The sequence below is a fragment of the Phoca vitulina genome, unplaced genomic scaffold (assembly GCF_004348235.1).
Source record: "Phoca vitulina isolate PV1807 unplaced genomic scaffold, GSC_HSeal_1.0 scaffold25, whole genome shotgun sequence".
NCBI lineage: Eukaryota > Metazoa > Chordata > Mammalia > Carnivora > Phocidae > Phoca > Phoca vitulina.
In genome coordinates, this window is record NW_022589728.1 from 13639012 (window position 1) to 13663852 (window position 24841).

Consider the following 24841-nt stretch of genomic DNA (forward strand, 5'->3'; position numbering starts at 1 on the left):
ATATTTATTTATATTTATATATTTATATATTTATTTGTATTTATTTTTATATTTATATATATTTTAAAATATGCATATTTCACCCTGTAGAAACCGGACCCTTCCACTGTGCATTCTTGTTCCTCACCGCCTCTTTCTGTTTCTTACCACCATGTTTGAGACTTTAAGACCTTGATCCCAGGCCCCAGAATGACTCCCCCAACCCTTGAATTTCAACCTTTGGAAGGTCTCTTTCTGTCCTATTATATGCACTGTCATGCACCTTGATCCTCTAGAATGCATTCACCATGGACTCTCATGAATTACAGGATTTCCACCCTTTGTAGAAACAGAAAGACCTGGAAGTCCATCTAGGCTCAAAAAACAAGAATCCAAAGAACAAGAAGAGTGGACACGGAGGATTCCTTTTGATGGACCACAAATGCAACTCCGAAGAACACTTTCTGTGAGGTCTGCTACTTGTTGATGTCTTTATTTTCTTTCTATGCAGGAAACTCTGGCTTTCATGTCCATTGCTCATTCCATTGCGATCTTAACAGTGTCTTCCTACTAGAGCTTTCCGGTGGGGTAGGACATGGGTAGAAACCACCTTGTCCAGCAGGGTTGGCTGAGAAAGGAAGCTCATTTGCATGCATATTCTATTTCAAGAGATGCCAGGCATCTCTTTCTAAAGCTTGCTTGTCACATGTAGCAAAGAGGTGACAATTACTAGGGAACTTTGAGCAGTCTCAGAGGTGCTCTTCAAAGACTCCTACTCATGAAAGAGGAAATATACTTGTTTTATGTCTGGTTTTGTCTGCTACTTAATTTTTTTCATTAAAATATTCTTCACTAGAATAAGAAACTTTAAGCAATACTTTCCCAATAAAGTACTGAAATTTAATTTTATTTTTTAAAAAAACCTTGATTTCTGTTGGTGTATGCATGAAATAGGAAATTCTACATTTTTAAATAAAAGATAAAGAATATCGTTCATTACAAATAATCATATTTTCTTTTTTTTAAAGATTTTATTTATTTATTTGACAGAGAGAGCCACAGTGAAAGAGGGAACACAAGCAGGGGGAGTGGGAGAGGGAGAAGCAGGCTTCCCACTGAGCAGGGAGCCTGATGTGGGGCTCGATCCCAGGACCCCGGGACCACAACCTGAGATGAAGGCAGATGCTTAACAACTGAGCCACCCAGGCGCCCAGAAATAATCATATTTTCTTAAAAAAGTGTAAGAGTATAGTTTTTATGTTTCTGTAATGCAGCAATGAGATTTGCTAACAGTTGTGTAGTTTACCAGCAATAGTTATTATCATCGTCCTCTACGAATTTAAAATTTACATACTTAGTTCTCTCTTGCCGTCCTTTGTAGCAGAATTTATATCATGGCATAGTTTCCTTTCATTTAGGAAATCAATGCATTGAAAAATGTACAAAAAATTTATTTCTCTAGCACTTGTCAGCCATGCTTTTACAAATGCAATCTAGTGTATGAGAAAGGTCCTGGAGAAGATAAAGCATTCAATCAGTGTCAGTGAAGTTACAGAAGGACACTGACCAAAATATTGTCACGTGGGCAGCTACGATTTACCAATTTAATATCTTAAATTTACATATGCTCAATTTATATTGAGTATTTACATATACTTACATTTAGTCCTAAAGAGAGGGTTTTATATTCAAGCTGAGACTTTTCTTTGAACTGCTAAGGACATGATTTTTTAAAATTTCTGAGAGATTTATACTTTAAAAGTTGGTGGTTACTACTGCATATTTCATCTTTTTAAAAAGATTTTATCTATTTATTTGAGAGACCGCAAGAGAGAGAAGGATCACAGAGGGAGAGGGAGACGCAGACTTGCTGCTGAGCTGGGCGGAGAGCCTGATGTGGGGCTTGATCCCAGGTCCCCGAGATCATGACCTGAGCAGAAGGCAGAATCTTAACCGACTGAGCCACGCAGGCGCCCCTGCATATTTCATCTTTTGAGGGCAGAAAGATGTTTCCTCTAGTACTACTTGGCAGGGAAGGACAGAATCATAGGATGAGTATGTGTTTGCACATGTGTGTTTGCATGTCAGTGTGTGTGCATGTGAATTCTTGTGTGGCTTTAGATGCTAAATTATTTGAATCTGGAGTTGGTAATAGAAACACAGAACACACACACAAAATCCAAAAAGTAATTACTTGGAGAATCAGAAGAACAGGAATGTATATCTTTAGAAATCATTTCATTTTTAATTTCTAAAATATTGTATAATAAGAGCAATAAAGATTGTGTAATAAACTTCCTCCTTCAAATAATGCCCAGAGCAACCCTGTGAGGTTTAAACTCATTTTTACAGAAGCAGAAACTGAAGCAGAGTGCGGTTAGGGGGCTTGCTTAGTCAGCCAGCTGTTGGGCCACAGAGTGAGGGTCTGCGGTCAGGAGGAGCAGGCTGCCAACCCCGTACTGCAGCTCTGCGCATATCGTCTGAGAATCCTGTGGGAGCTGTCCTGTTCTGTCCCTGTAGCGCACAGCCATTCAACCTCAGGCCCTTGGCCTCCCCCTCCGCAGAATGAGCTAGAGATGGAACACTTCCCCTCAGGTAGGAAAAACCTGACAAGGATGTGTTTTAATTAAGTTTGAGTAAAATTTCCATTCCAGAAAGGGTGTGAATTTATTCTCTTTCATAATTCTTCAGGGCCATTGATAGCCTATCTTCTAATTAAAGATTTTGTACCAAAATTGTATTAGTGGATACTTGGCTCTTCAAACTCATTTCAATCTAAGAATATATTTTCAAACCTACAGAACTGAAAAGAGTAAAGCACCTTAAAATTCGTGTGGATATACTCAAAAGGAAACTTGGTATTTTCACTTAAAACCTTGGCTCAGCATTTCACAGTGTATTTTCGGGGGAAACACTAGTGTTTCCTGAGTACATTTCTAATAGGAATTCCTAATAAGGAAAAAAATATTCTAACACTATATTATACTATACACACATACATGTGTACAAACATATATATATATAAAATGCAAAAACTAAAAATTTATAATTTAAAAATTTATATGATGACTTGTTTTTCAGAAAAAGGGTATTGTGTCTGTGAAAGGAGCATCACCTGAAAGATGCTCTGATAAAGAAAGCTCAGTTTCCTGGGCATGAACTATAAGCAGCCTTTCTAGCATGTTCTATGAGTGGCACTGTGCTTGTCTTTTCAGTGTTCTGTGCTTCCATATCCATGATTATATAACCATGTTAGCCATCTGACATATAATTTAAGATGTGACTGTGACTTTATTTGATGTCTTCTCTGTGCCAACCACTTGCTATGTCCCAGGATTGTAAAGACTAATAGGACATTGAATCTGCCTGTAGAAGCTTGGCAACCGGTCAGAGACAGTGAGCCAATCTGTGCTAGAGCATAGCATCCCCCATGTTGACATACAGGCACAGAAAAAGTGATGCTTGAATGGAATTTGGAAGGTTAAGACATTAAGCATGGAAGAGGTGCAGGCTAATGCTAAAGAAGCTAACATTCTCCTCTTAAAAGACTTATTTTTTTTTCCATGTAAACCTTTTGTTTTAATAGATAAGACCTAGTCATGGCTTAAATTTTAAATCACATTTACAGATAAGGAACGCTTCTAGGCCCAGACAGGTGAACAGTGACGCTACTAGTGCTGGCAGGAATGCATGCCCCCCCTGCATTTGAAGCCTAAAGAGCAGAGACTGAATGTCAGAGAACACCATACACATCACCCTCTAGACTCGAGAACTGACAGCAGAAGACAAGAGGAAGAGCAGAGCCTCGGGGAAGCGCTGGTAACCACCATCTGATACCTTCACCTTCATGCTACAGAAGCAAATGAAAGTCGTGCTGCTTTTAGATAAGCTAAGAAGGAGGTTTCCTGATCATAGTAAGTGAAGCTTTCTCTCATGTTAACAATTAGGCCAAGGGCATTAGCTACAGAGAGGATCCACTGATAAATACAGAATATTAGAACAGCGAAGAGGAAGCCACACAGATATCTTGTTTCTTCAAATATCAGAAACTTCCACATTAGAGCAGGAGAGCAGTGGATGAACTCCACCTCGCCAAAGGTTTAGTCCAAAAACTTCCTGTTGGCATGTGCACCAAATAAGGCTCCCCGTACTTCTGGCATCATCTGCTGGGCTATGAGATCCAGCCGGCTTTCTAGGGTATTGGAAACTTTAATTTTACGATCCCCATTGTAGATCTCAACTCCACTAGCTATTTCCTCAGGCAGGTAGGCCTCCTGATCAATTTGGACATCAACATCTATTTTGGTGGCAATTTTGTACATAGGAATTGTTTTTTGCACTGCAGCCTTTACCAGAGGGAAATCCTGCTTCTTGCAATGAACAATCATTTGGGGCTCCAACAATTGGTACAAACCCTGGAGGACCAGTCCATCCAGCAGCACTTGGTACCTGGTTGTATCTTTTAACACTTTGCTGAGTCTCTGTTTTGCTTCATTTAGTAGGTCTGTAATAAGGTCATCTCTTGCTCTGAGGACTTTGAGCCTTGCTTGATTCATCAAATTAGACATCTGAATTTTCTTCTCATAGTATTCCATAATCTTCAGTCTTTGGGTTTGTACAAGATGGCCTTTCTCAATGTTGAACTCTTCCTCTGCTTCACATCTATTTCCTCTGCTTTCTCATTGGCTTCTTGTTCAATAAAAGCCATCATATGCTTAATCTGCTTTTGCACATCAGCATCGCTGAGGGCCATGGTGAAAGCTGTGCTAGGCCGGAGGCCCACTGGCTCTAGCTTAGGTTGGAAGGGGGCAGTGGAAGGAAGGGGAAAAGAAATCCAGCCTGAAAGGACTTCTTTTTTATATTATGCCTACTCCATATCTTTAAGGAAAAAATAAACAATAAAGCTATATGATTTCACTGATTAGTCTCAACCGTCAAATTTTTAAAAAGAATTTTAGAATACTTTTCTACTTGTAATAATTTTGAATATATTTATTATTTTTAGGGACTAAAATGGTCTAAAGGTAATGGAAGTCTAAGTTTTATTAACAATGATTGTAGATGCTAGGTATTATATTATTAAATCTACTTGAGAAAAATGAACGAAATTGCCAATTGCCATTCCAAAACCATGCTGGGCTTTTACCTAATATAACATAAGTATGCCAGGAATGTATAACTTGAAATCTGTCATGGAAAGCCCTGCATGGCAAAATAAAAAATGACAGCCGAGACATTTTAGAGCTGAATTTGTCAGTCTTCAAAATAGTGTTTTGAAAGTAGACCAAAAGCCCCCAGCCCATTTATTTTCACGTTGTATTCTTGTTTCATCTGTCCCCTTATCTGGGTGCATAATCCATCTTGTACAGTGCAATGTCAATTCTGATGATTTGTTTTAAAGAAACAGTTGTGTCTTTTTGCAGTAGTGAAAAAAAAATCCTAAGTAGAATCAGAATAATGGTCTAATATCAATTTTTATTCACAAAGCACTTCAGTGTTTGACTTGTGAATAACTCACAAGTTTTATTCAAATCTACCATTTTATATTTTACCCTTGAAAATTGCGATCAAAGATAAAGTAATTTATTAAACAGTCTTCATTCTTTTCCTTTTAGAGGAAAAAAAACAGAGGAAAAGAATTATTGAAACAAATCATCAGGGTTGACAGTAAACTGTATAAGACAGAAGAAGCTGTATGTATCACTCTTCAGATATATTTTATTGCTAAATAAAAAGGATGTGTTGCCCTGTTTTCATATGAAAAACAAAATTTCAACTTTTATTTTAAATGATGACTACTGGCATATGCAATTTCAGTGTAAGAATTTCGATTAAGAACCTTGACATACAAGGTTTAAACTGCCTGCAAAACATCGAAGAATTTAATAAATTAATGTGAACACTGAAAAAAAGTTATATATATACAGCAAGTTTATTTTCTTCCCAAGCACAGAGAAATGATCAAACACAGACTGTACCCCCAAGGGCGTTTGAATTATAGTATCTCTGTCTTATAAATGCCCTTTGAGGAGCCACCATCCTTTAGGACATGTGGGGTTTACAATTTTTACTGGAAATATAGCTTTATGTAACTTTTTTTAAAATTCAAGAAAAAGAATTTTTGTTTCTAACTCTAACACCAATAAAAAAGAGATTAAAAGAGCTCATACTAAAAAAAAGCATGGAGAGAATTTTACTCTAGTTTTCAATTGTATCAGTTTCCTAATGTAGCAAAATACTACAGACTGGATGGCTTAAAACAGAGAACAGTCTCACAGTTGTGGAGGCTAGAAAGTCTCAACTCAAGGTGTCTGCAGAATTATGCTCCCCTGAAACCCGTAGGGGAGAAACTTTTTTGCTTCTTCCTGGCTTCCAGGGGAGGCCAGCAAGCCTAGGTGTTCCTTAGCTCGAACCTGCAGCACTCCCAATCTCTGTGTCTGTCTTTACAGGGTTCTCTTCCCTGTGTGTCAGTGTGTCTTCCCAAAGGACACTAGTCATGGGGCGCCTGGGTGGTTCAGTCAGTTAAGCATCTGCCTTCAGCTCAGGTCATGATCTCAGGGTTCTGGGAGGGAGCCCCTCATCAGGCTCTCTGCTCAGTGGGGAGTCTGCTTCTCCTCTGTGCTCTCCCTCTCTCTCTCTCAAATAAATGGGTGAAATCTTTAAAAAGAAAAAAAGGACACCAGTCATATTGGATTAAGGGCCCATCTTACTTCAGTTTAACATCATCTTAACTAATTACGTCTACAAGGATCTTATTTCCACATCAAGTCACATTTGGAGGTACTGGGGGTTAGGACTTCAATATATCTTTTGAGGACACAATGCAACCCATAACATCCACTGAGCTTTTTCTTCAAAATTTTTTTCTAAAATTTTTGTATTGAAATAGATTCAGACAATCATAAACTTTCAACAATAGTACAGAGGATTCTCATGTACCCTCATCTAGCTTCTACTAATGTAAATAACTTTCATAACCCTGACATAGTTATCAAAACTAAAACTAAAAACTTAACATTTGGTAAAATTCTATTAACTAAGCTAGGGACCTTTATTTGTATTTCACTAATTTTCCCACTGATACCTGCTTTAAATATTTTTTGTTGTTCCAGGATCCAACCTAGGATATCAGGTTTCATTTATTAAACTTAGTTGCAGTTCCAATCTGTGAAAATGTTTTAGTCTTTACTTGATTTTTATGAACTTGGCATAGAGACTTTCAAAGAATACTGGCTATTCTGTAGAATGTCCTTCATTCGGATTTTTCTGATGTTTCTTCATAATTACACTACAATTTTGAATTTTGAGGAAGGATATCACGGTGGCGAAGTGCCCTGCTCATCACATAGTATCAGGGGGTACGTGATACCAACATGGCTTATTCTTAGTGATACTAAGCTGGATGATTTGGTTAAGGTGCTGTCTGACAGATTTCTTCACAGTAATGTTGCCATTTCCCCCTTTCTGCGCTCTATTCTTTGGGAGCAAATCCTATGTCCAGTCCACACTGAAAGAAAGGAAAATTAAGTTTTATCTTCCAAAGGGAAGGCGAATATCAAAGAATTTGTGGACATAGGTTAAAACCAACACAGTAATTAGAGAATGGTTAGGGGTAGATACTTTGAGGCTGTGCAGATAACTTACTTCTCCTTAAAGTTCTGTCCATTAATTTTATCCATCCTCTGTGAAGCTTGCCCACAGCAATTATTACTGTGCCATCCAAAGGTGATTTTCTACTTTGCTCATACCATACTCTTTTGAAAAGCAACTAAAAAATAATAATTCTGGCACAGGATTAAAGTAATTCTATCTATTGAGATGCCTTAGGGCTTAATAAAACGTATTCATAGTTTTCTTTGAAATAGCATCAGTTCTAAGAAATAAAGGCCCATCACCATGCTTTCTCTTGGACGAGTCAGAGCATTAGAGCACTGAGTCATGCAAAGGTGCTTAATGGTTCCGAGAGAAGGTGCTTCACCCTCTCTGACAGGGCTCATTTGCATACACATGTTTAATCCCAGCAGGAGGTGTGCATTCAGGTGTCTCCCAGAGCGGAAATATAGACATTCTCAGGTAAAAGCAGTTCTTCATAAACTTTATAACCTCATTCCAAACTCCAGTTGTCAGTTTACAGCTTTCAGAATGACATCTTAAATCAGGAAAATGGCATGTGTGTACTGTAACTGGCCTAATCTTTTCTGTAAATTGCTGCCTATGGTTTTCAAAAACATAGTAAATTGCTGGCAACTGACATTGTGTCTCCCTGCACGATTAACTTCACTTCTGCACAGTTAATAAATCAGTTTTAAATTATTCATCAGATCACCCAGTGTCTAGGCTTTGATTGACAGCCACTGATTTTAGGGACCCATAATTCTAATTCATACTGAGGCAAAATTTGCCACCTGATTGTTTCCCCTCTCTTCAAATGTAAAATTAAAACTATAAGCAGAAAGATGGCAGTTTAGGAAGATCCTGAATTCACTTCCTCCCAAGGACACACTAAATCTACAGTGACAAATGGATTATTTCTTCCTGAAAAAGATCTGAAAACTAGAGTGACTGTTCTGCACAACAAAGAATAAAAGTACCACATCAAGTTGGGTAGGAGAGGCAGAGACACAGTCTGGTGTAGCAACACACAATAGGGTGGAATCTCACCAAGACAGGTGTTTCTGCCAGAGGAGTGAGGGAATGGTGCCCCACATTGGGCACCCTGGCTCCTGAAACCTGCACTAGAAAGGTGAGCGTCCAGAACATCTGGCTTGGAAAACCAATGGGACTGCCATCAGGGGTCCCAAAGTGCTAGAGGAAACCAGGAGTCCCCTCTTGGAGGGTCGTGTGCAATCACACGCGCCCCTAAACCCAGTGAAAAAATAGCAGTTTGAAAAATGTCTAGACTATATGTGGGGGAAGATTCAATTGTTGATCTGGGGGTATTGGCTGGAGATGAGTAGGCATTAAGGTGCTCCCCAGAGGTAGAGGTGTTGGCAGATGCCATTGCTACACACTCCACATATCCTACTAGCACAGGTGGGTGAGCTTGGACATGGCACCCTCCCACCCCCATGCCGGAATGAGTCGGGGGAAAGTGCTCGGGGCACTTGCTGGGGCAGGAGAATGTGGGTGGTTGTGGTGCTCCTTTGGCTTGGCAAGTCAAATAGCGGTGGCATTCTTCCACTCCCAGCCTGAAGGCAGTGCATGCAAACAGACAAGGCACTCTCTTACTGCATTGCTGAAGTCACGGGCACATGCAGTCAAGACATTTTCCTACTGCCCTCCTGAGGACAGTGAGTAGCCCACCCACTATACTCTCCAGTAGTCTTGCTAAAGCCAGCAGGTAAAAGAAATACACATAAATGGTACCCTTTCATCGCCTGGCCCTGGTGGACAAGAGAGCTGGTGTTCTAGAGTTCCATGGGGCTTTAACAACTGGAAAGATAGTACTTGGCAGGCCACCACTGCCAGGGCACTGCACAGATATAAATTTACTTAGCCTGGAGCTTCAGCCTAAGGGACACACTTCAGGTTTCCCACACATGTAGAGGCTCAGGAGGCACTCCCAGGACCCATAAGCAGGGAGACACCATCCCTGACCTCACTATAGCTCAATGAGACTACCCATAAAGGACCTTATGCACTTGTCTGGAGCCCTGATTTTTGCAAATGTCACCTAGGAGACACCTCCAGGTCTCCTGGTCTGGAGGTCAGCAGGTTTACAACTGGGGGCCCACGACACTGTATATATTTGCATACTTTAAAAGCTGCTGCTTGAGGGTCTGGCTTCCAATCAGCCTGAAATTAGATGCTAAATGAGATTCCGTCCCTAGGATCACTGACAGGTCTTAGCACACCCTCAACAACTCAACATATAAAAAAATAAATCCTGTAGTTTAGACAATCACAAAAGTTCATGAGACAACCAAGAGCCAGGGCAAGGTTGAATGAATCACCAACACAAGGCTACTCCTTCAAGACTAAGAGAGGTAGCTGTTTTGCCTCATACATAGAAACAACACAGAGCCAAGCCAAATGAAGAAAGACAGAAATATGCTTGAAAAGAAAGAACAAGACACAAGTATCTACATGATAAAGAATTCAAAGTAATGGTCATAAAGATGCTCACCGAATGTGGTAGAATGGATGAACACAGGGAGATACTTAACAAGAAGATAGAACACATAAGAAAGTACTAAACAGAAGCCACAGAGCTGAAGAATATGATAACTGACCTAAAAAATACACTAGAGGAGTTCAACAAAAGACTAGATGACAGCAGAGTGGATCAGCCACCTGGGAGACAGGGCACTGGAACTCACGCAGACAATACAGTGAAAAGGAAGAATTTTAAAAAATGAAGCTAACCAAGGGACCTCTAGAACAACATCAAACATAAGAATGTTGGCATTATAGGGGTCCTAGAAGGAGAAGAGAGAGAGAAGGGGAAAGAGCAATTATTTGAAGAAATAATGGCTGAAAACTTCCCTAATTTAGGGAAGGAAACAGACACCCAAGCCCAGGAAGCCCAGAGAGTTTCAAATAAGATGAAACCAAATAAGAGAACCACATCAAGACACATATAACGTCAAAAGTTAAGAGAGAATCTTAAAAGCAGCAAGAGAAAAACAAGTAATTACATACAAGGAAACCCCATATGGCTATCAGTAGATTTCTCAGCAGAAACTTTGCAAGCCAGATGGGAATGGCATGACATAATCAGAGCCGAAAGGAAAAAATTTCACCTTAAGAATACTCTTCCCAGCAAGGTTATCATTCAGATTTGAAGAAGATAAGCAAAAGAGTTTCCCAGACAAGCAAAAACTAACACTTTCACATTTTATTATTGTTATTGCCTCTGCTGTTGCTGTTGTTGCTGTTGTTATTTATTAATTTGCCTACATTTCCCATTATATTGAAAATTTCATGAGAATAGAAGCTGACCATCTAGTATATTCTTATGTTCCTGTTGCCATGCTTATAACCTCTAAATTAAAATTTGTGTGTATTTGTTTTGTTCGATTGGGTTGTGTACTACAGAAAAGCTCCAAAACAATGGCTTAAGAGATATTTTCTCATATAAAAGAAATCCAATATTAGACAGTCTAGAGATGATATAATAGCTTCACAAAGATATAAGGTCCCAGGCTGTCCTTCTAGCTTTCCATTCTCTTAACCCAATCAATAACTTGTCTCCTCAAGGTTATCTTATGGTCCAAGCTGTTCAGGCTCCAGCCAATCTGGTTCCCCATCTTTCCCTATATAATTGGTTTGATTTCCCTATCATTCTGCATAACCAGCATTCTCAGCCTTGCTCTTCTGGAGTGAAGGATCTGGAACTCTTGTGGGCATCCTGTGACTGCCACACCAGTAAATCACACATCAAATGCACAGCTACTCTACTGCTTCTCTTGTTCAAGGCCACTCCAAAGCCTTTACTCATAATTTCATGCATCAGTAATAAACCTTCTCTGCGTGAAATTTTTTAGACCCACCTAAAAGAAAAATGTGATTTTTGTCAAGTGAGTTGCAGAGGCAAATTTGTATAGCTAAATCAATGACTTTTTTTCCTTTATAATTTCCCAGAAGGTAGTGCTGTATAATCATACTGTAAGCTATATTCCTGCTAGGCTCTTTGGCTAAATGTTCATCAGTTATTTAATCTGTGGTAGTATTCTTTGTTATTGTACAAAACTACTTGAAGGCATAAATTGCTATTCTGTTAAGGAAAACAACAAGAGACATGCAAATAAACATGCTTATCAGGCTCTCTTCTATAATCTTTGGAACCATTGTGAATGTCACCCAAAGTTCTTCATTTGGATTTTCCTCTTAATTGAAGTTTCTCAAGCATGAGATTGTATCCATTAAATACACAAATTAACATCACAGCAAGAGAATCCACAATCTTAATGGCATTTACTAGTGTTCTATTTGTTCTACACACTGTTATTGTAGAATGACCTTATGTTCAATTTGCTCCATCAAGACTTCCACCCATACTGCTTTAATTTCCTTTAAAAAAGCAGAGCAGGGTGCCTGGGTGGCTCAGTTGGTTAAGCGACTGCCTTCGGCTCAGGTCATGATCCTGGAGTCCCTGGATCGAGTCCCGCATCGGGCTCCCTGCTCGGCAGGGAGTCTGCTTCTCCTCTGACCCTCTCCCCTCTCATGTGCTTGCTCTCTCTCATTCTCTCTCTGTCAAATAAATAAATAAAATCTTAAAAATTTAAAAAAATAAAAAAATAAAAAAAATAAAAAAGCAGAGCAACACATTGTACTAGATTGTTATTAAAACTGTTTTCTCTGGAGCACAATATTGCTTTCATTAACCCCTAGCAGCCACAGTCTACTCTCAATGGTGTATTTTTGGCAAACTGTAGCCTAGCTCTCATATACTGAAACAATTAAAGATTTATTGAGAAAGAAATGTTGCTTTTACTGATGTAAGTGAGTGAAGTGGATAAATTTGGAGATCATCACAGGAGCAGAGCCCCAGTAATATCAGGGAAGCTGAGTGAGAGCAGGATCCCTCCGAACCTTCCTCCAGCTTTAGTCTGGCTCAATAAGATGAGTACCACTGCTCTATTGTGTCCCCTGCCCAGGTGGCAGAGTCTGGGGAAGGAAGTATGGGGAGGGGAGGAAACCCTCAAGCCACAAGCCACATGTGGTTTTTTTTGGTTAGGGGGGGAGACACAAGAGCATGTTTTAACAATGAAAGTTTTAACAGCTAAAGCTGGGGCAGAATCTATGCCTGGTGGATTAAGGAACTGGAAAGAGGAATTTGACACAGAAGCATTAGGGAGGGAATTATTGGAGGAAATATAATCATTTCATGCTTATAGTTCCAAATTGACACTATAAAACAATTACACAGATAAAACATCCACTTCTTTTTTAAGATTTGTTTTATTTATTTTAGAGAGAGATAGAGCACAAGTAGGAGGAGCAGAGGGAGAGGGAGAGAGAATCTCAAGCAGACTCCATGCAGAGTACAGAGCCCAATATGGGGCTTGATCTCACAACCCTGAGATCCCAACCTGAGCTGAAACCAAGAGTCGGCCACTCAACCAACTGTGCACCTAAGTGCCCCAAAACACTTACTTTTATTTAAAAAGTTGTTCACTCTCATATGTTAATTTGGAAAGAGAATATAGTATAAAATAAAAATGGCACAGACAATATAGTTTGCTGTTTTCAGTTATATTTGCACAGACCTGTTCAATACAGTGACTCTAACATAGAGTAATAAATGCTGCTACTGTGTATAGAAAATTAACTCAACTGCTTAAAAAAGAAAAACAACAACCCGCTTGCAACCACTAAAGAGAGGCATATCGCTCATTAACAGCAATTCGTGAAACCTAGGCTCCAGTGATTACTTCAAAGTTTGGACTGATTCTGTTTGTCATTAGACTGTATATCCTAGCAGTAAATTACATTTCTTGGTTGTCTCCTGAGAAAACATTCCCCCAAATCTCTGTATTTGCATTAAACATAATGCTAAGATACAATACAGATTTCAACTTGCATATAGCTTTTCTTTATATGTTACAGAGGAAAAAAAAATAGGTCACCATATCAGGAAATATTAGAACTTCATTTTTCAGAAATTATGTTCACTTAGAATAATAAGGTCTTTTGAATAAGAAACATAACTATGTACATTTAAGCTGATTTCTCCTATTTTCTTTAATGTAATTGCATCCCTTGATTTTGCTTGCATGTTACCCCCATCAATACCCTTCTGTCACTCCACTCACCCATCTATGTCTGAGAATAAAAATAGAAGAGCAGGATATATACAATAGTTTATTATCAGACTTACATAACAAAAAATTCTGGTGACCAAAACGTGTTTATGCATTAAAAAATGCCTACCTGACATTAATTAGAATAGTAAGGAAGACATGATTTTTGTAGCTCAAAAGAAGGCATAGAATTTGCTTGATTTCTAGTTCCTATAAATGCTTCTGGATAATTTCATAGAGTAATTATTCTTGAATGTGGGTATTAGCAGTTTCTAAAATTTCACAAATATCATATTTCAAGATTTCTTTTGAGAGTTGCCCAGGTAGAAAGAAATCACTCATAGGGAAAGTCAAGAGTAAATAGTAACTAGTAATATATCTATTTTATTAATTTAAAATTAAATTAATTGTAATAAATTGATTAAATAAATTGTATCTATTTGAATAAAAATAAAATATACAAAGCACAGTTGCCTAAGTTTAGTCAACTGAAAATAAAAAAGAACTGATAAGGTATAAACATTTAGAAAGTTTATTAAGTATAATAGATGGATTGGAGGACACTGGAATTTGGGTTTCCTATGTTTAGAATTCTTCCTTGGCTTTTTAAAATATTTCCAATTTAAAATACCATGCCCAACAGAAGAAGAACCACAAACCCTGAAATTTAGCAATTGAATCTTAAATTGGTATATCTAAACCACTCACATTTAAAGTAATTATTGATACAAATGGACTAATACTACCCTGTTTATAACTGCTTTCTATTCATTGCATTTGTTTTTTGTTCCTTTTTTCTCTCATTTCTACCTTTCATGGTTTTTTAAAAATTTTTATTATTTTGAAGATTTTATTTACTTATCTGAGAGAGAGAGAGAACAAGCAGGGGGAGGGGCAGAGGGAGAGGGAGAAACAGACTTCCTGCTGAGCAGGGAGCCCGACATGGGGTTCAATCCCAGGATCCTGGGACCATGACCTGACCCAAAGGCAGATGCTTAACCGACTGAGCCACCCAGGCGCCCCTGACTTTCATGGTTTTAATTGAGCATTTTTTATGATTCCATTTTATCTTCTCTAAGCGTATCAATTAGACTTATTTTTAAAATGTTATTGGTTTCCCTAGTTTAAAACATACATTTTTAAAAAAAAGATTGTATTTATTTATTTAAGAGACAGAGAGAGAGACAGAGTACTAGAGGGGGGAGGGGCTGGGGGGAGAGGGAAAGAGAAGCAGACTCCCTCTGAGCAATGAGCCTGACACTGGGCTCCATCCCAGGATCCTGAGATCATGACCTGAGTTGAAATCAAGAGTTGGACGATTAACTGACTGAGCCACCCAGGCACCCCTAAAATATACGTTTTTAATTAATCTAAGTCCACCTTCAAATACTACTATACCTTAACATATAGTACAGTTACTTTATAACAGAAATTTCCAATTTATCGCTCCTATTCCTTGTGGAATTGTTGATATTTATTTTACTTTTCCATATACCAATTACGTTGTTACTATTACTGTTTTAAACAGTTATATATCAATTAAGAATAAGAAAAATAAGAGTTTTTTTAATCTTAATTTATTCTTTCTCTTTTTGTAGTACTTTCTTTTCTTTATGTAAATCCAAATTTTTGACCTGTATAATTTTCCTCCTGCCTGGAGAACTTTTAATATTTCTTGGAGGGTGTGTTTATTATCAATGATTTTCCTCAGTTTTTGTTTATCTGACAAAGTATTTGTCTTTTATTTTCCAAAGTAATTTTGTTGCATATAGAATTCCAGTTTGAAAAAAAGGGGAAAAAAGAAAAAAGAATTCAAGGTTGGTACTTTCTCCTTCAACACTTTATATATTTCACTTCACTCTCTTTTGCTTGCATGCAAAAGATGAGAAGTCCTTGTTTTTTACAAGTAGCACTGTGTTCTTTTTCCCCCCCGCTTTCCCTGGATTCTTTCAAGATCAACTTTAATTTTCTGCAGTTTGAATGGTAATATGACTAAATATTTCTGTGTGGTCTTTTTGTTTCTGCTTTTTAAATTTATCCTGTTGGTAACATCTGCGTTTCCTGGGTCTGTGGTTTGGTGTCTATCTTTAATTTTGGAAAGTTCTTGGCCTTTGGTACTTCAAATATTTCCTCTGCTCCACTTTCCCCTCCACTTCTGATTTTCCAACTATATGTATGTATATATACCTTGGGATATTGTCTCACAGTTCTTGGATGTTCTATTTTTTTTTTTTTAATTTTATTTCCTTTTCTCTTTGCATTTCACTGTAGGAAGTTTCTATTGACCTATCTCCACACTCCTGGATCCTTTTCTCAGCTTTTTCAAGTTTCTTGATGAACTCATTGAAGGCATTTTTCATTTCTGTTACAGAATTTCTTTCTCTAGCATTTTCTTTTCATTCTTTCTTTGAGTTTCATCTTTCTATCTACTTTACCCATCTATTCTTGTATGCTACTTTATTATAGCCTTTAACATATTAACCATGGTTATTTTATTTTAGTTTTTAAAAGATTTATTTATTTATTTTAGAGAGAGAGAGTGGGTGGGGGGAGAATCTCAAGGAGACTCCCTGCTGAGCTCAGGGCCCGCTGCAGGGCTGGATCCCAGGACCCTGAAATCATGACCTGAGCTGAAATCAAGAGTCGGATGCTTAACTGACTGAGCCACACAGGCGCCCCAGTCATGGTTCTTTTAAATTCTCTGTTCGATGGTTCCCACATCTATGTTATATCTGAGTCTACTTCTGATGATTGCCGAGTCTCTTCAGAGAGTAGTTTCTCTTGTCTGTTGCATGCCTTGTGATTTTATTTTTAAACTGGACACAACATTATCACATAATAGGAATTGAGGTAAATAGACCTTTCATTGGAGAATTTCTATCAATCTGGCTAGGATTAAGCCGTGTTTAACATTTGTTGTAGTTATAGTTAGCAGAGGCTTTGAACTCCTTTAGTGTCTTTGTCTCTTCTCTTGACTTTGGCCCCCTCCTTGTAATCCATCTCTGAGAGTCTGTGTCTTGCAGTTATTTTAGCTGTAATCCTCTGTTATTATACTAGAAAGCTATTGCTATGGTGGTAAGGTGTTGGGGAGGGGAAGTGTTTATAATATTCCAATTACATCTAAGTCGTTCAGTGAGACTGTCTCAGGACTGTGACCTCACAGTATTTCTGCTATTTTGTCGCCCCCCGCCCCCTGCCACGTCCTCCTATTGCCTCCTCCCGTCCCTGGTTCCCAATCTTTCCTTGAAGCCCTGACCTCTGCTGTTTCTTCCTTCTGGAGGGGGATAGAGTCGGGGGGAATCCTCTTCCCCAAGCTGGAATAAGGCTCTGGTAAAGTCCTTTCCTCCGGGGTGGACTTCCTTAATATTGAAAACGCTCTGGGCATATCTCATAGTGGCTCTTCTTCCTTACTCCCCACCCTCTGAGGAAGCTCTAAAGGGTCATTCTCAAATCTTCACATGAAGACCTGGTGGGTTTCCTGGAGGAAAAGTCCTTGGAAGTGTGGGAGCCCCCTAAAACGGTGGCTCCACCATTTAAGTGTTCCTATAAGCTCATGGTGCCAGCAGCTTCGGCTCCAAGTAGTCAGATCTCGGTTCTCTCTCTGAATGTGCCTGAAACCTCAGTTTTCTGATGAGTCCAATAAAAATCTTGATTTACAGTTTGTCCAGCTTTTCGTGTACATCTGGAAGTGAACTGCAAAGTCTTCCCAACCTATTCTTAACTTTCTATTTACATGACCCAATTTTTTCAAACCTCCAGAGTTAGGAGCCTGTGTCATTTTTATAGCTTATGGTCTTTTAAAAGTAAGTTGTACCAGGAAAACCTTTACTTTGAAGGCAAAATGAGAGGTATGACATCTAACTTAACCAAACTGGGAACTACACATTAAAAAAAAAAAATAAGTGACAAAAAGCACAGGGAATATAAATTAAATTTTGTGACTATGATGAGCCTCTGAGAATAATGACTGTAATTATGAATAGGCACTGCCCACAATTCACAATTCTAATAATGAGCAGAGTATAAAATAACTTAAAGAAATAAATATAATAAAGCAAATATAATATTCTTTTAAATTTTTTTAATTTTTAATTTTTAAAACAAATATATTCTTTATAATTTTACATCACTTAAAATTCATTTATGATCACAATGGCTAGAACACTTATAGAATCCATGTGCCTACACAGTGAAAATTAAGGAAAGCAAGAATTCATGGACTTTTCTGATAAAGTAAAATAAATGAGAGAACTATTGTATTTAATGCAGTGACAGTTTTCCAAGGAAATTATCATTTTCAGTCATCCAAGCTATAATTAAGTTCTCGGGGGCACAGTCCCTTTATCTGAATCTAAAAGTGGCTGGTGAGCCCTAAGATTTCAATCTAGGGCTTACCAGTTAAGTTAAAGATAACCAATCCTCTCTAGTATTTAAGGTTTTCTCTAACACAAAAAGAGTCATTAATAAAAACTAATTTATGATGTCAAAAGATTTACAGGTTGCTGGGTTGGTTTGATTAGAAGCCTTTCCTTCATTATGGAAATTTGTGTTAATTTATTCATCCTAAGCCTATTCGTTAAAATTCCATGGCCTCTTTTAGTTAATATTTTTCACCATATGATCCACAGAAAGCATATTTTCCACTTTTATAAAAATGACCAAAAAAAAAAACCCAAAACAAAACACAAAAAACCCAGCTTTATTTACTTAAGTCCAAATATCTGTTTCTAGAACTTGATTTCTATCTGGACTGTGGAAATGCTGTCATTGACTATCTCCAGTCCTGACAGTTTATTAGTATAATGCATTTTGATATCATGGGTGGCCTCATAAAAATTTGCATAATGGTATTATAACAGGAGAATCCTCAGAAAACACTAATCAAGTGAGCATTCAGGATAAAGTCATAGTTTCAGGCCAGTAAAACACTTTAAAAATTAATATAACTTTACTGACAAGTACTGAAAGTAGAAACTTTGAAGTTGAAAGGTCTTAGTGGACCTTATAAACAGCATACTTTTCTGAGCACACCCTGTCTCTTTCTTCCCAGAAGATTCAAACTTATTGACATTTTGACTATTGACCTGTTTTGTATATATGCCTTTCATTCCCACATTTTTCTTCTTTCTCCTTTTATTTTTTGTCTTGTGTACAGTGTGAACTTTCCTTTGATGCACGTGGACTGTTTTTATTTATTTATTTATTATTTTTTAAAAGATTTTATTTATTCGGGCTCCCTGCTCCACGGGAAGCCTGCTTCTCCCTCTCTCACTCCCCCTGCTTGTGTTCCTGCTCTCGCTATCTCTCTCTCAAATAAATAAATAAATAAAATCTTTAAAAAAAAAAGATTTTATTTATTTATTTGAGAGAGAGAATGAGAGAGAGAGAGAGAGAGAGAGAGCATGAGAGGGGGGAGGGTCAGAGGGAGAAGCAGACTCCCTGCTGAGCAGGAAGCCTGATGTGGGGCTCAATCCTGGGACTCCAGGATCATGACCTGAGCTGAAGGCAGTCGCTTAACCAACTGAGCCACCCAGGCGCCCATGGAATGTTTTTATTATCTATTTTGATTTGGACGTAGGTAATCTCTCTGAAGTAAGTTCATCATGCTGTTTATTGTAGTTTATCATCTATTAGTTTGAAAAAAGCACAGTTAAAAATTATAGTACACATTATTGTTAATGTAGCAATTGAACTGATATGATAAAGAAAATGCTGATCTAAATAATAAATAATGACGCTGGAAATATGTAAATATAATAAAACTTCAAAACAGCAGTCCCATGTTTTAGTTTTTTCATGCTAAAGTGGGACTTGCCTCCCAGGTATCTTCATGCATTTTTTTTTTTTTAAGATTTTATTTATTTATTTGACGGAGAGAGACACAGCGAGAGAGGGAATACAAGCAGGGGGTGTGGGAGAGGGAGAAGCAGGCTTCCCGCTGAGCAGGGAGCCTGATATGGGGCTCGATCCCAGGACCCTGGGATCATGACCTGAGCCGAAGGCAGACACTTAACGCCTGAGCCACCCAGACGTCCCCATGCACATTTTTTTTTTAAAGATTTTATTTATTTGAGAGAGAGAGGGAGAGAGAGAGAGCACAAGTACGAGGGGGGTGGGAGTAAGGAGGCGCAGAGGGAGAGGGAGAAGCAGACTCCCCATTGGGCAGAGAGCCCAACGTGGGGCTCCATCCCAGGACCTGTGGTAATGACCTGAGCTGAAGGTAGATGCTTCACCAACTGAGCCACTCAGGTGCCCTGTTCATGCACATTTTTCAGTGAATTCATATCAGCATGACCATGGCTCCAAATGGGTAAGTGATACATTGTTTCACACATTCTTGTTATTAAAGCAGGAAAAGGAATTGAATAAGAATGTCAACACAGCAATATGGATGGCAAATTGCTGTCACAGTTAGAATAAATTATGAAAAGTATGCATATTACATAGGATGGCATCTCTGCATGTTTAGGTAGAAGATTGATTTACGAACAACTGGGTATTTTTACTGTGGTGATTCATATTTCTAATTCTTGATCAGATAGACAGTAGCCCAGACGCACCCTTATATGTCAGTCTATCTAGCACAAACGTCAGTAGAGCGCGTGATTTTCATGGTTCCTGTGGAAGCAGTATGGATTGCCATGCAAATATAAGAGCAGCTTGTGTTGAATTTTTATTTAAGTGATTTAAATATTTTCTTGTATACAACATAATTTGTCATTGTAAAGAAGAACCTAAATGGTATAATTAAATAAAAAGCCGTGTATCTATTTTTAAATTTCTAGTTTCCAATTACAGTTGTCAAATATATGCTGTTGTTCTAAGTCACGCCTGAAACTTTCTAGGTACCATGAAGAGCCTCTGCTGGCCCTCGTGGTTTACATCTTAGCAAATCTGCCTCAGCCAGCACAGATTCTTATAGAATCCGTCTAACAAAGACTCCAGTGAGACCTTTTTGTATGAAGGGCATTTGATTGAGTGAAGCAGCAAGAAACCCCCAGAGGATTTCCTCTAGAATCCCTGAGAGGTGGTTTCTGTTAGTTCTACATTATAATCACGGTACAGTTATAAACTGTCACTACTTCTCGCATCAGTGAATGTGTTAGTGAACCATACAGTGAATTTCCCACCCTAAGTTCAATATCTCTAAGCTAATATTTCCCTTTAATAATGTGTTATTTAATAATTGCCCAGCTGTCTTCTATCACATGCAGATTAGAAAATAATTTCAGGTTTTATGAATAAAATGATTATATCCATTAAGTTTTGTGTTGTATTTCAACACATTTTGCATCTTGTAATTTGAATTTATCTACTTCTACGTAACATAGATTTGAGATAGATCGGCAAATTAGACTAGAGAAGGTGTGTCCTATAGAATTGGCAACATATAACCTGTTTCTCTACTGTTGCTAAATTCTTCAGTATCACCTCCAGTTTCTCCCTCTTCCACCCACTTCTGTTCTGTCAGAAACACACACACAGGACTGCTGTGCATAGCAGACACTTATTGAAGACTTGTGATAAAAAAAATAAATGACAGAAGAGCACATTGTGTGTAAGAACTTGACTTGAGCATTAGATTCAGTGAGCCTTGACCATCTCCTTCACAGGAAGTTTATCACTGGTCATTTTTTCCCCCAAAAGATCCCATGTGTCATCACTGTAATTGTTCCCCTCCCCCCGCCATTTGGTTCTCTCCTCCTTACCATCCTACAGCTCCCCTCTCTTTCCTCAGGTACCGCCACGTATATTTTCAACATTTCAACAACCCAAATATCTGATCTTGCTCCATTCTGTAGGACACAGTGGGAAAGTGTCTCCAGTTGGAAAGCCAGGGTGATCTATCTTATATATCACATTGTGTATTTTTCTTCTTTCAAGATTCACATTCCTGAGCTGCCTGATGTTCAATGCCTGAAAACAGTTATTATATATATATATATATATATATATATATATATATATTTTCCAGTTGTGCTGTTATTTTCATCAAAAGGACAATTCCAGAACCGGTTAACAAGTCATAACCAGAAGTGTCCATCTATACTGTAAGCTTTTCAATTCTGGTGATCATATTGTAGGTAAAATTTATATACTTTTTTTCATTTTACAAAATGCAAACATTTCTCATATTGTTATAAACTCCAAATGTTTTTAAACATTTTGTAATAATCAAGTAGATAAATAATTTTCTTAACTATTTCACTATTTTTCACCAGTTATGTTGCTTCCAAATTTACTATTATAATGATTTCTTATCTTTGCTACTTTGGTAGTAACAAAAAGGGGTTTTTTAAAATTTTAATTCTTTGAAATTTATTGAAAATGTTTTTAGTACACTTATCTTGATATAGATATCAGGTATACAATATAGTGTATACCTGAAACTATATTGCAATTAAATTTTTAAAAAAGAAAGTATTTTTAGGGGCCAGCATATAGTTTATCTTGGTAAATATGCTATGCACACTTGCAAAAATATGTAATCTTCAATTGTTGCATGCATTGCTCTATAAATATCAATTAGGTCTTGACAGTGGCATAATATTGCTCAGATCATCTTTGTCTTTACTGATTTGTGTGTGTGTCTAATTCTATCAATTACTGAAAGAGATGTGTTATGATTTTTAACAATGTTTGTAGAATTGTCTCTTCTGTCAATCTTTGCCACATGATTTTAAAGCTCTGTTTATCAGGTGAATATAGATTCCTGAATGTTTTGTGTTCCTGACTCTTTTATCAGTATTCAATTTCCATGTTATAGCTGATAATTCTTTTGCTCTAAGTCTATGTTACCTGATACTGACATAACTGTTATCAACACAATTGATTTGCTTTCTAATACGTACTGTTTGCATGTGGGGCTGGGAGTTTCTTTGCTTATGTGTATGGTTGACTATTTTCCTATATACTAAATAAACAGCTCATTTTTTAATATCTGCTAATTGTTTGTGTATTTTTAACATTTTACCCTTAGGTAATATAAGGTTTTGTTTGGTTCTGCTTAACTCCTCTACAGTTTAATTTTGCAATTGTATGAACAATATTTACTTAGCAGTCTTCCCATTGGTTTGTCACACTTTTTAAAATGATACAGTGAGTTTTTTAGGGCCTTTTCCTAAGATATCTATTTGGTTTCATTGATTTGTTATATATTATGCCATCAGTACTATGTTAACTAATTTAGTTTTGTAAGTACTTTAATATATCATAGATTTTATCTATGTATCTCTTCTATTAAACTCTCCATAATGTTTTCTATTTTCTTATGCAAATAATCTTTACAATAATATCACCCATAATGTTCTAAAAATACACAGAAATATCTGTGCTCTAATATGTCTCATTCCACATGTTCTTTTTTGGATGTGATGTTGACACTCCTCACAAGACCTGAATTCTGTGTTCCTTCCTCCTATGTGTGGGGATGCTAGGACTAGGTGAAAGCAACACTATATAACACCTGAGGCCAAATTTAAAAGCCAATAAAACTTCTTCCTAGTTCTCTATTTCTCTCTCAGCAGACACACCTTGGAATCTCTAAGCCCACAGTTTGAGAGATTGTATGGTGAGATAACATAGAGAATGGGAGAGATGCCCACGGTGCCCCAGCTGCTGGTCTTCTCAGCCCACGTGCCACATGTGTAAGTCACAAGTGATCCCAGCCCCAGCGCTCCAAGTGTCCCTAGCCTGCACACAGTAAAACAAACTATTCCTATTGAGCCTTGCTCAGGATGCAGATTGAAAGGGAAATAAGTATTGCTATTTTAAGCAACTAAGCGTTGTTTTTTTTGTTTTGTTTTTTCTTTTTTGTAGCCATAATACCTCAAAAAATATGTGGATATGTTGTTTTATGTTCATTATATTTAACTTCTACAGTAATTAGGAAATGATTGACAGAAAGTTGTTCCATAGAACTCCAGGAAAGGATTTGAACGACTTTGTCAAATACCCATGAAGTATCATATAACATGAGAACTAAACCAAAGTCAGAAACACTTGATGTCCACTCAATAGCCATCCCCCCTTTCCTTTCTTACTAAGAGTACTTTGATTTTTTCAGATATCAGCCCTCTGCTATGTGCCCTTGTTCTACATAAAATGCATACCCCTGGTAAACCTCTGCAGATTCAGGGCATGAGTCTGTCTTTTTTTTCAAGGTAATCATGGTTATTATATTCCCTTTGCCTGGCTTAGGGATGTGCATATGATCCAAATCTAGCCAATGAAACATAATAAATTTGCATAGGGAGTATTTTAGGGAAGTTTCCTTAGCTCTTAAAGAGTGGGTAATTGACCAAGATGGCAACATAGGAGACTCCTCAGCTCCCCTCCTCATGGACACACTGAACGCATGGCTACACATGGAACAATTCCCTAGAAGCAATCTAATTGTGAGCTGATAGATGAATGGATAAATAAAATGTAGTACACACACACACACACACTGAAATATTATTCACCCTTAAAAAATAAGGAAATCCCGTCATTTCTGACAGAAGACGATGAAACAGAGATGAAACTGGAAGGCATTACGCTAAGTGAAATAAACCAGACAAAGACAAATACTGCATAGTATCACATATGTGGAATCTTAAAAAAAGAGAGAGAGGGAAAAAAAGAAAGAAAGAAAAGAAAAGAAAAGAAGGAAGGGAGGGAGGAAGAAAGAAGCTGAAGTCATAGAAAACAGTGGAAGACTGTTTGCCAGGCTAGGAGTGGGGGAAACAGGGAGAGGTTGGTCTAAAAAAATACAAACTTTCAGTTATAAGATGAATAAGGTCTGGGCGCCTGGGTGGCTCAGTCAGCTGAGCAACTGACTCTTGGTTTCAGCTTCTGTCATGGTCTCCAAGTCGTGGGATCGAGCCCCGTGACAGGCTCTGTGCTCAGAGGGAAGTCTGCTTGAATTTCCCTCTCCTTCTGCCCCTTCCTCTCTGCTCCTCCCCACACTCACCCTCTCTCTCCAAAAAAAAAAAAAAAAAAAAAAAGATGAATAAGGTCTAAGGATCTAAAGTATAACACGGTGACTATAGTTGATAATATATATTGTATAACTGAAATTTGCTAAGATAAATGTTCTCACCAAAAAATAAATAAAAGCAAAGTGAGGTGATAGA

The 24841-nt window shown here is 37.7% G+C and overlaps 1 pseudogene; it reads right to left on the reverse strand.

Moving 5' to 3' along the window:
- Nucleotides 1-4079: 4079 nt before the first annotated feature.
- Nucleotides 4080-4732, reverse strand: LOC116643180 (annotated as a pseudogene).
- Nucleotides 4733-24841: the final 20109 nt, after the last annotated feature.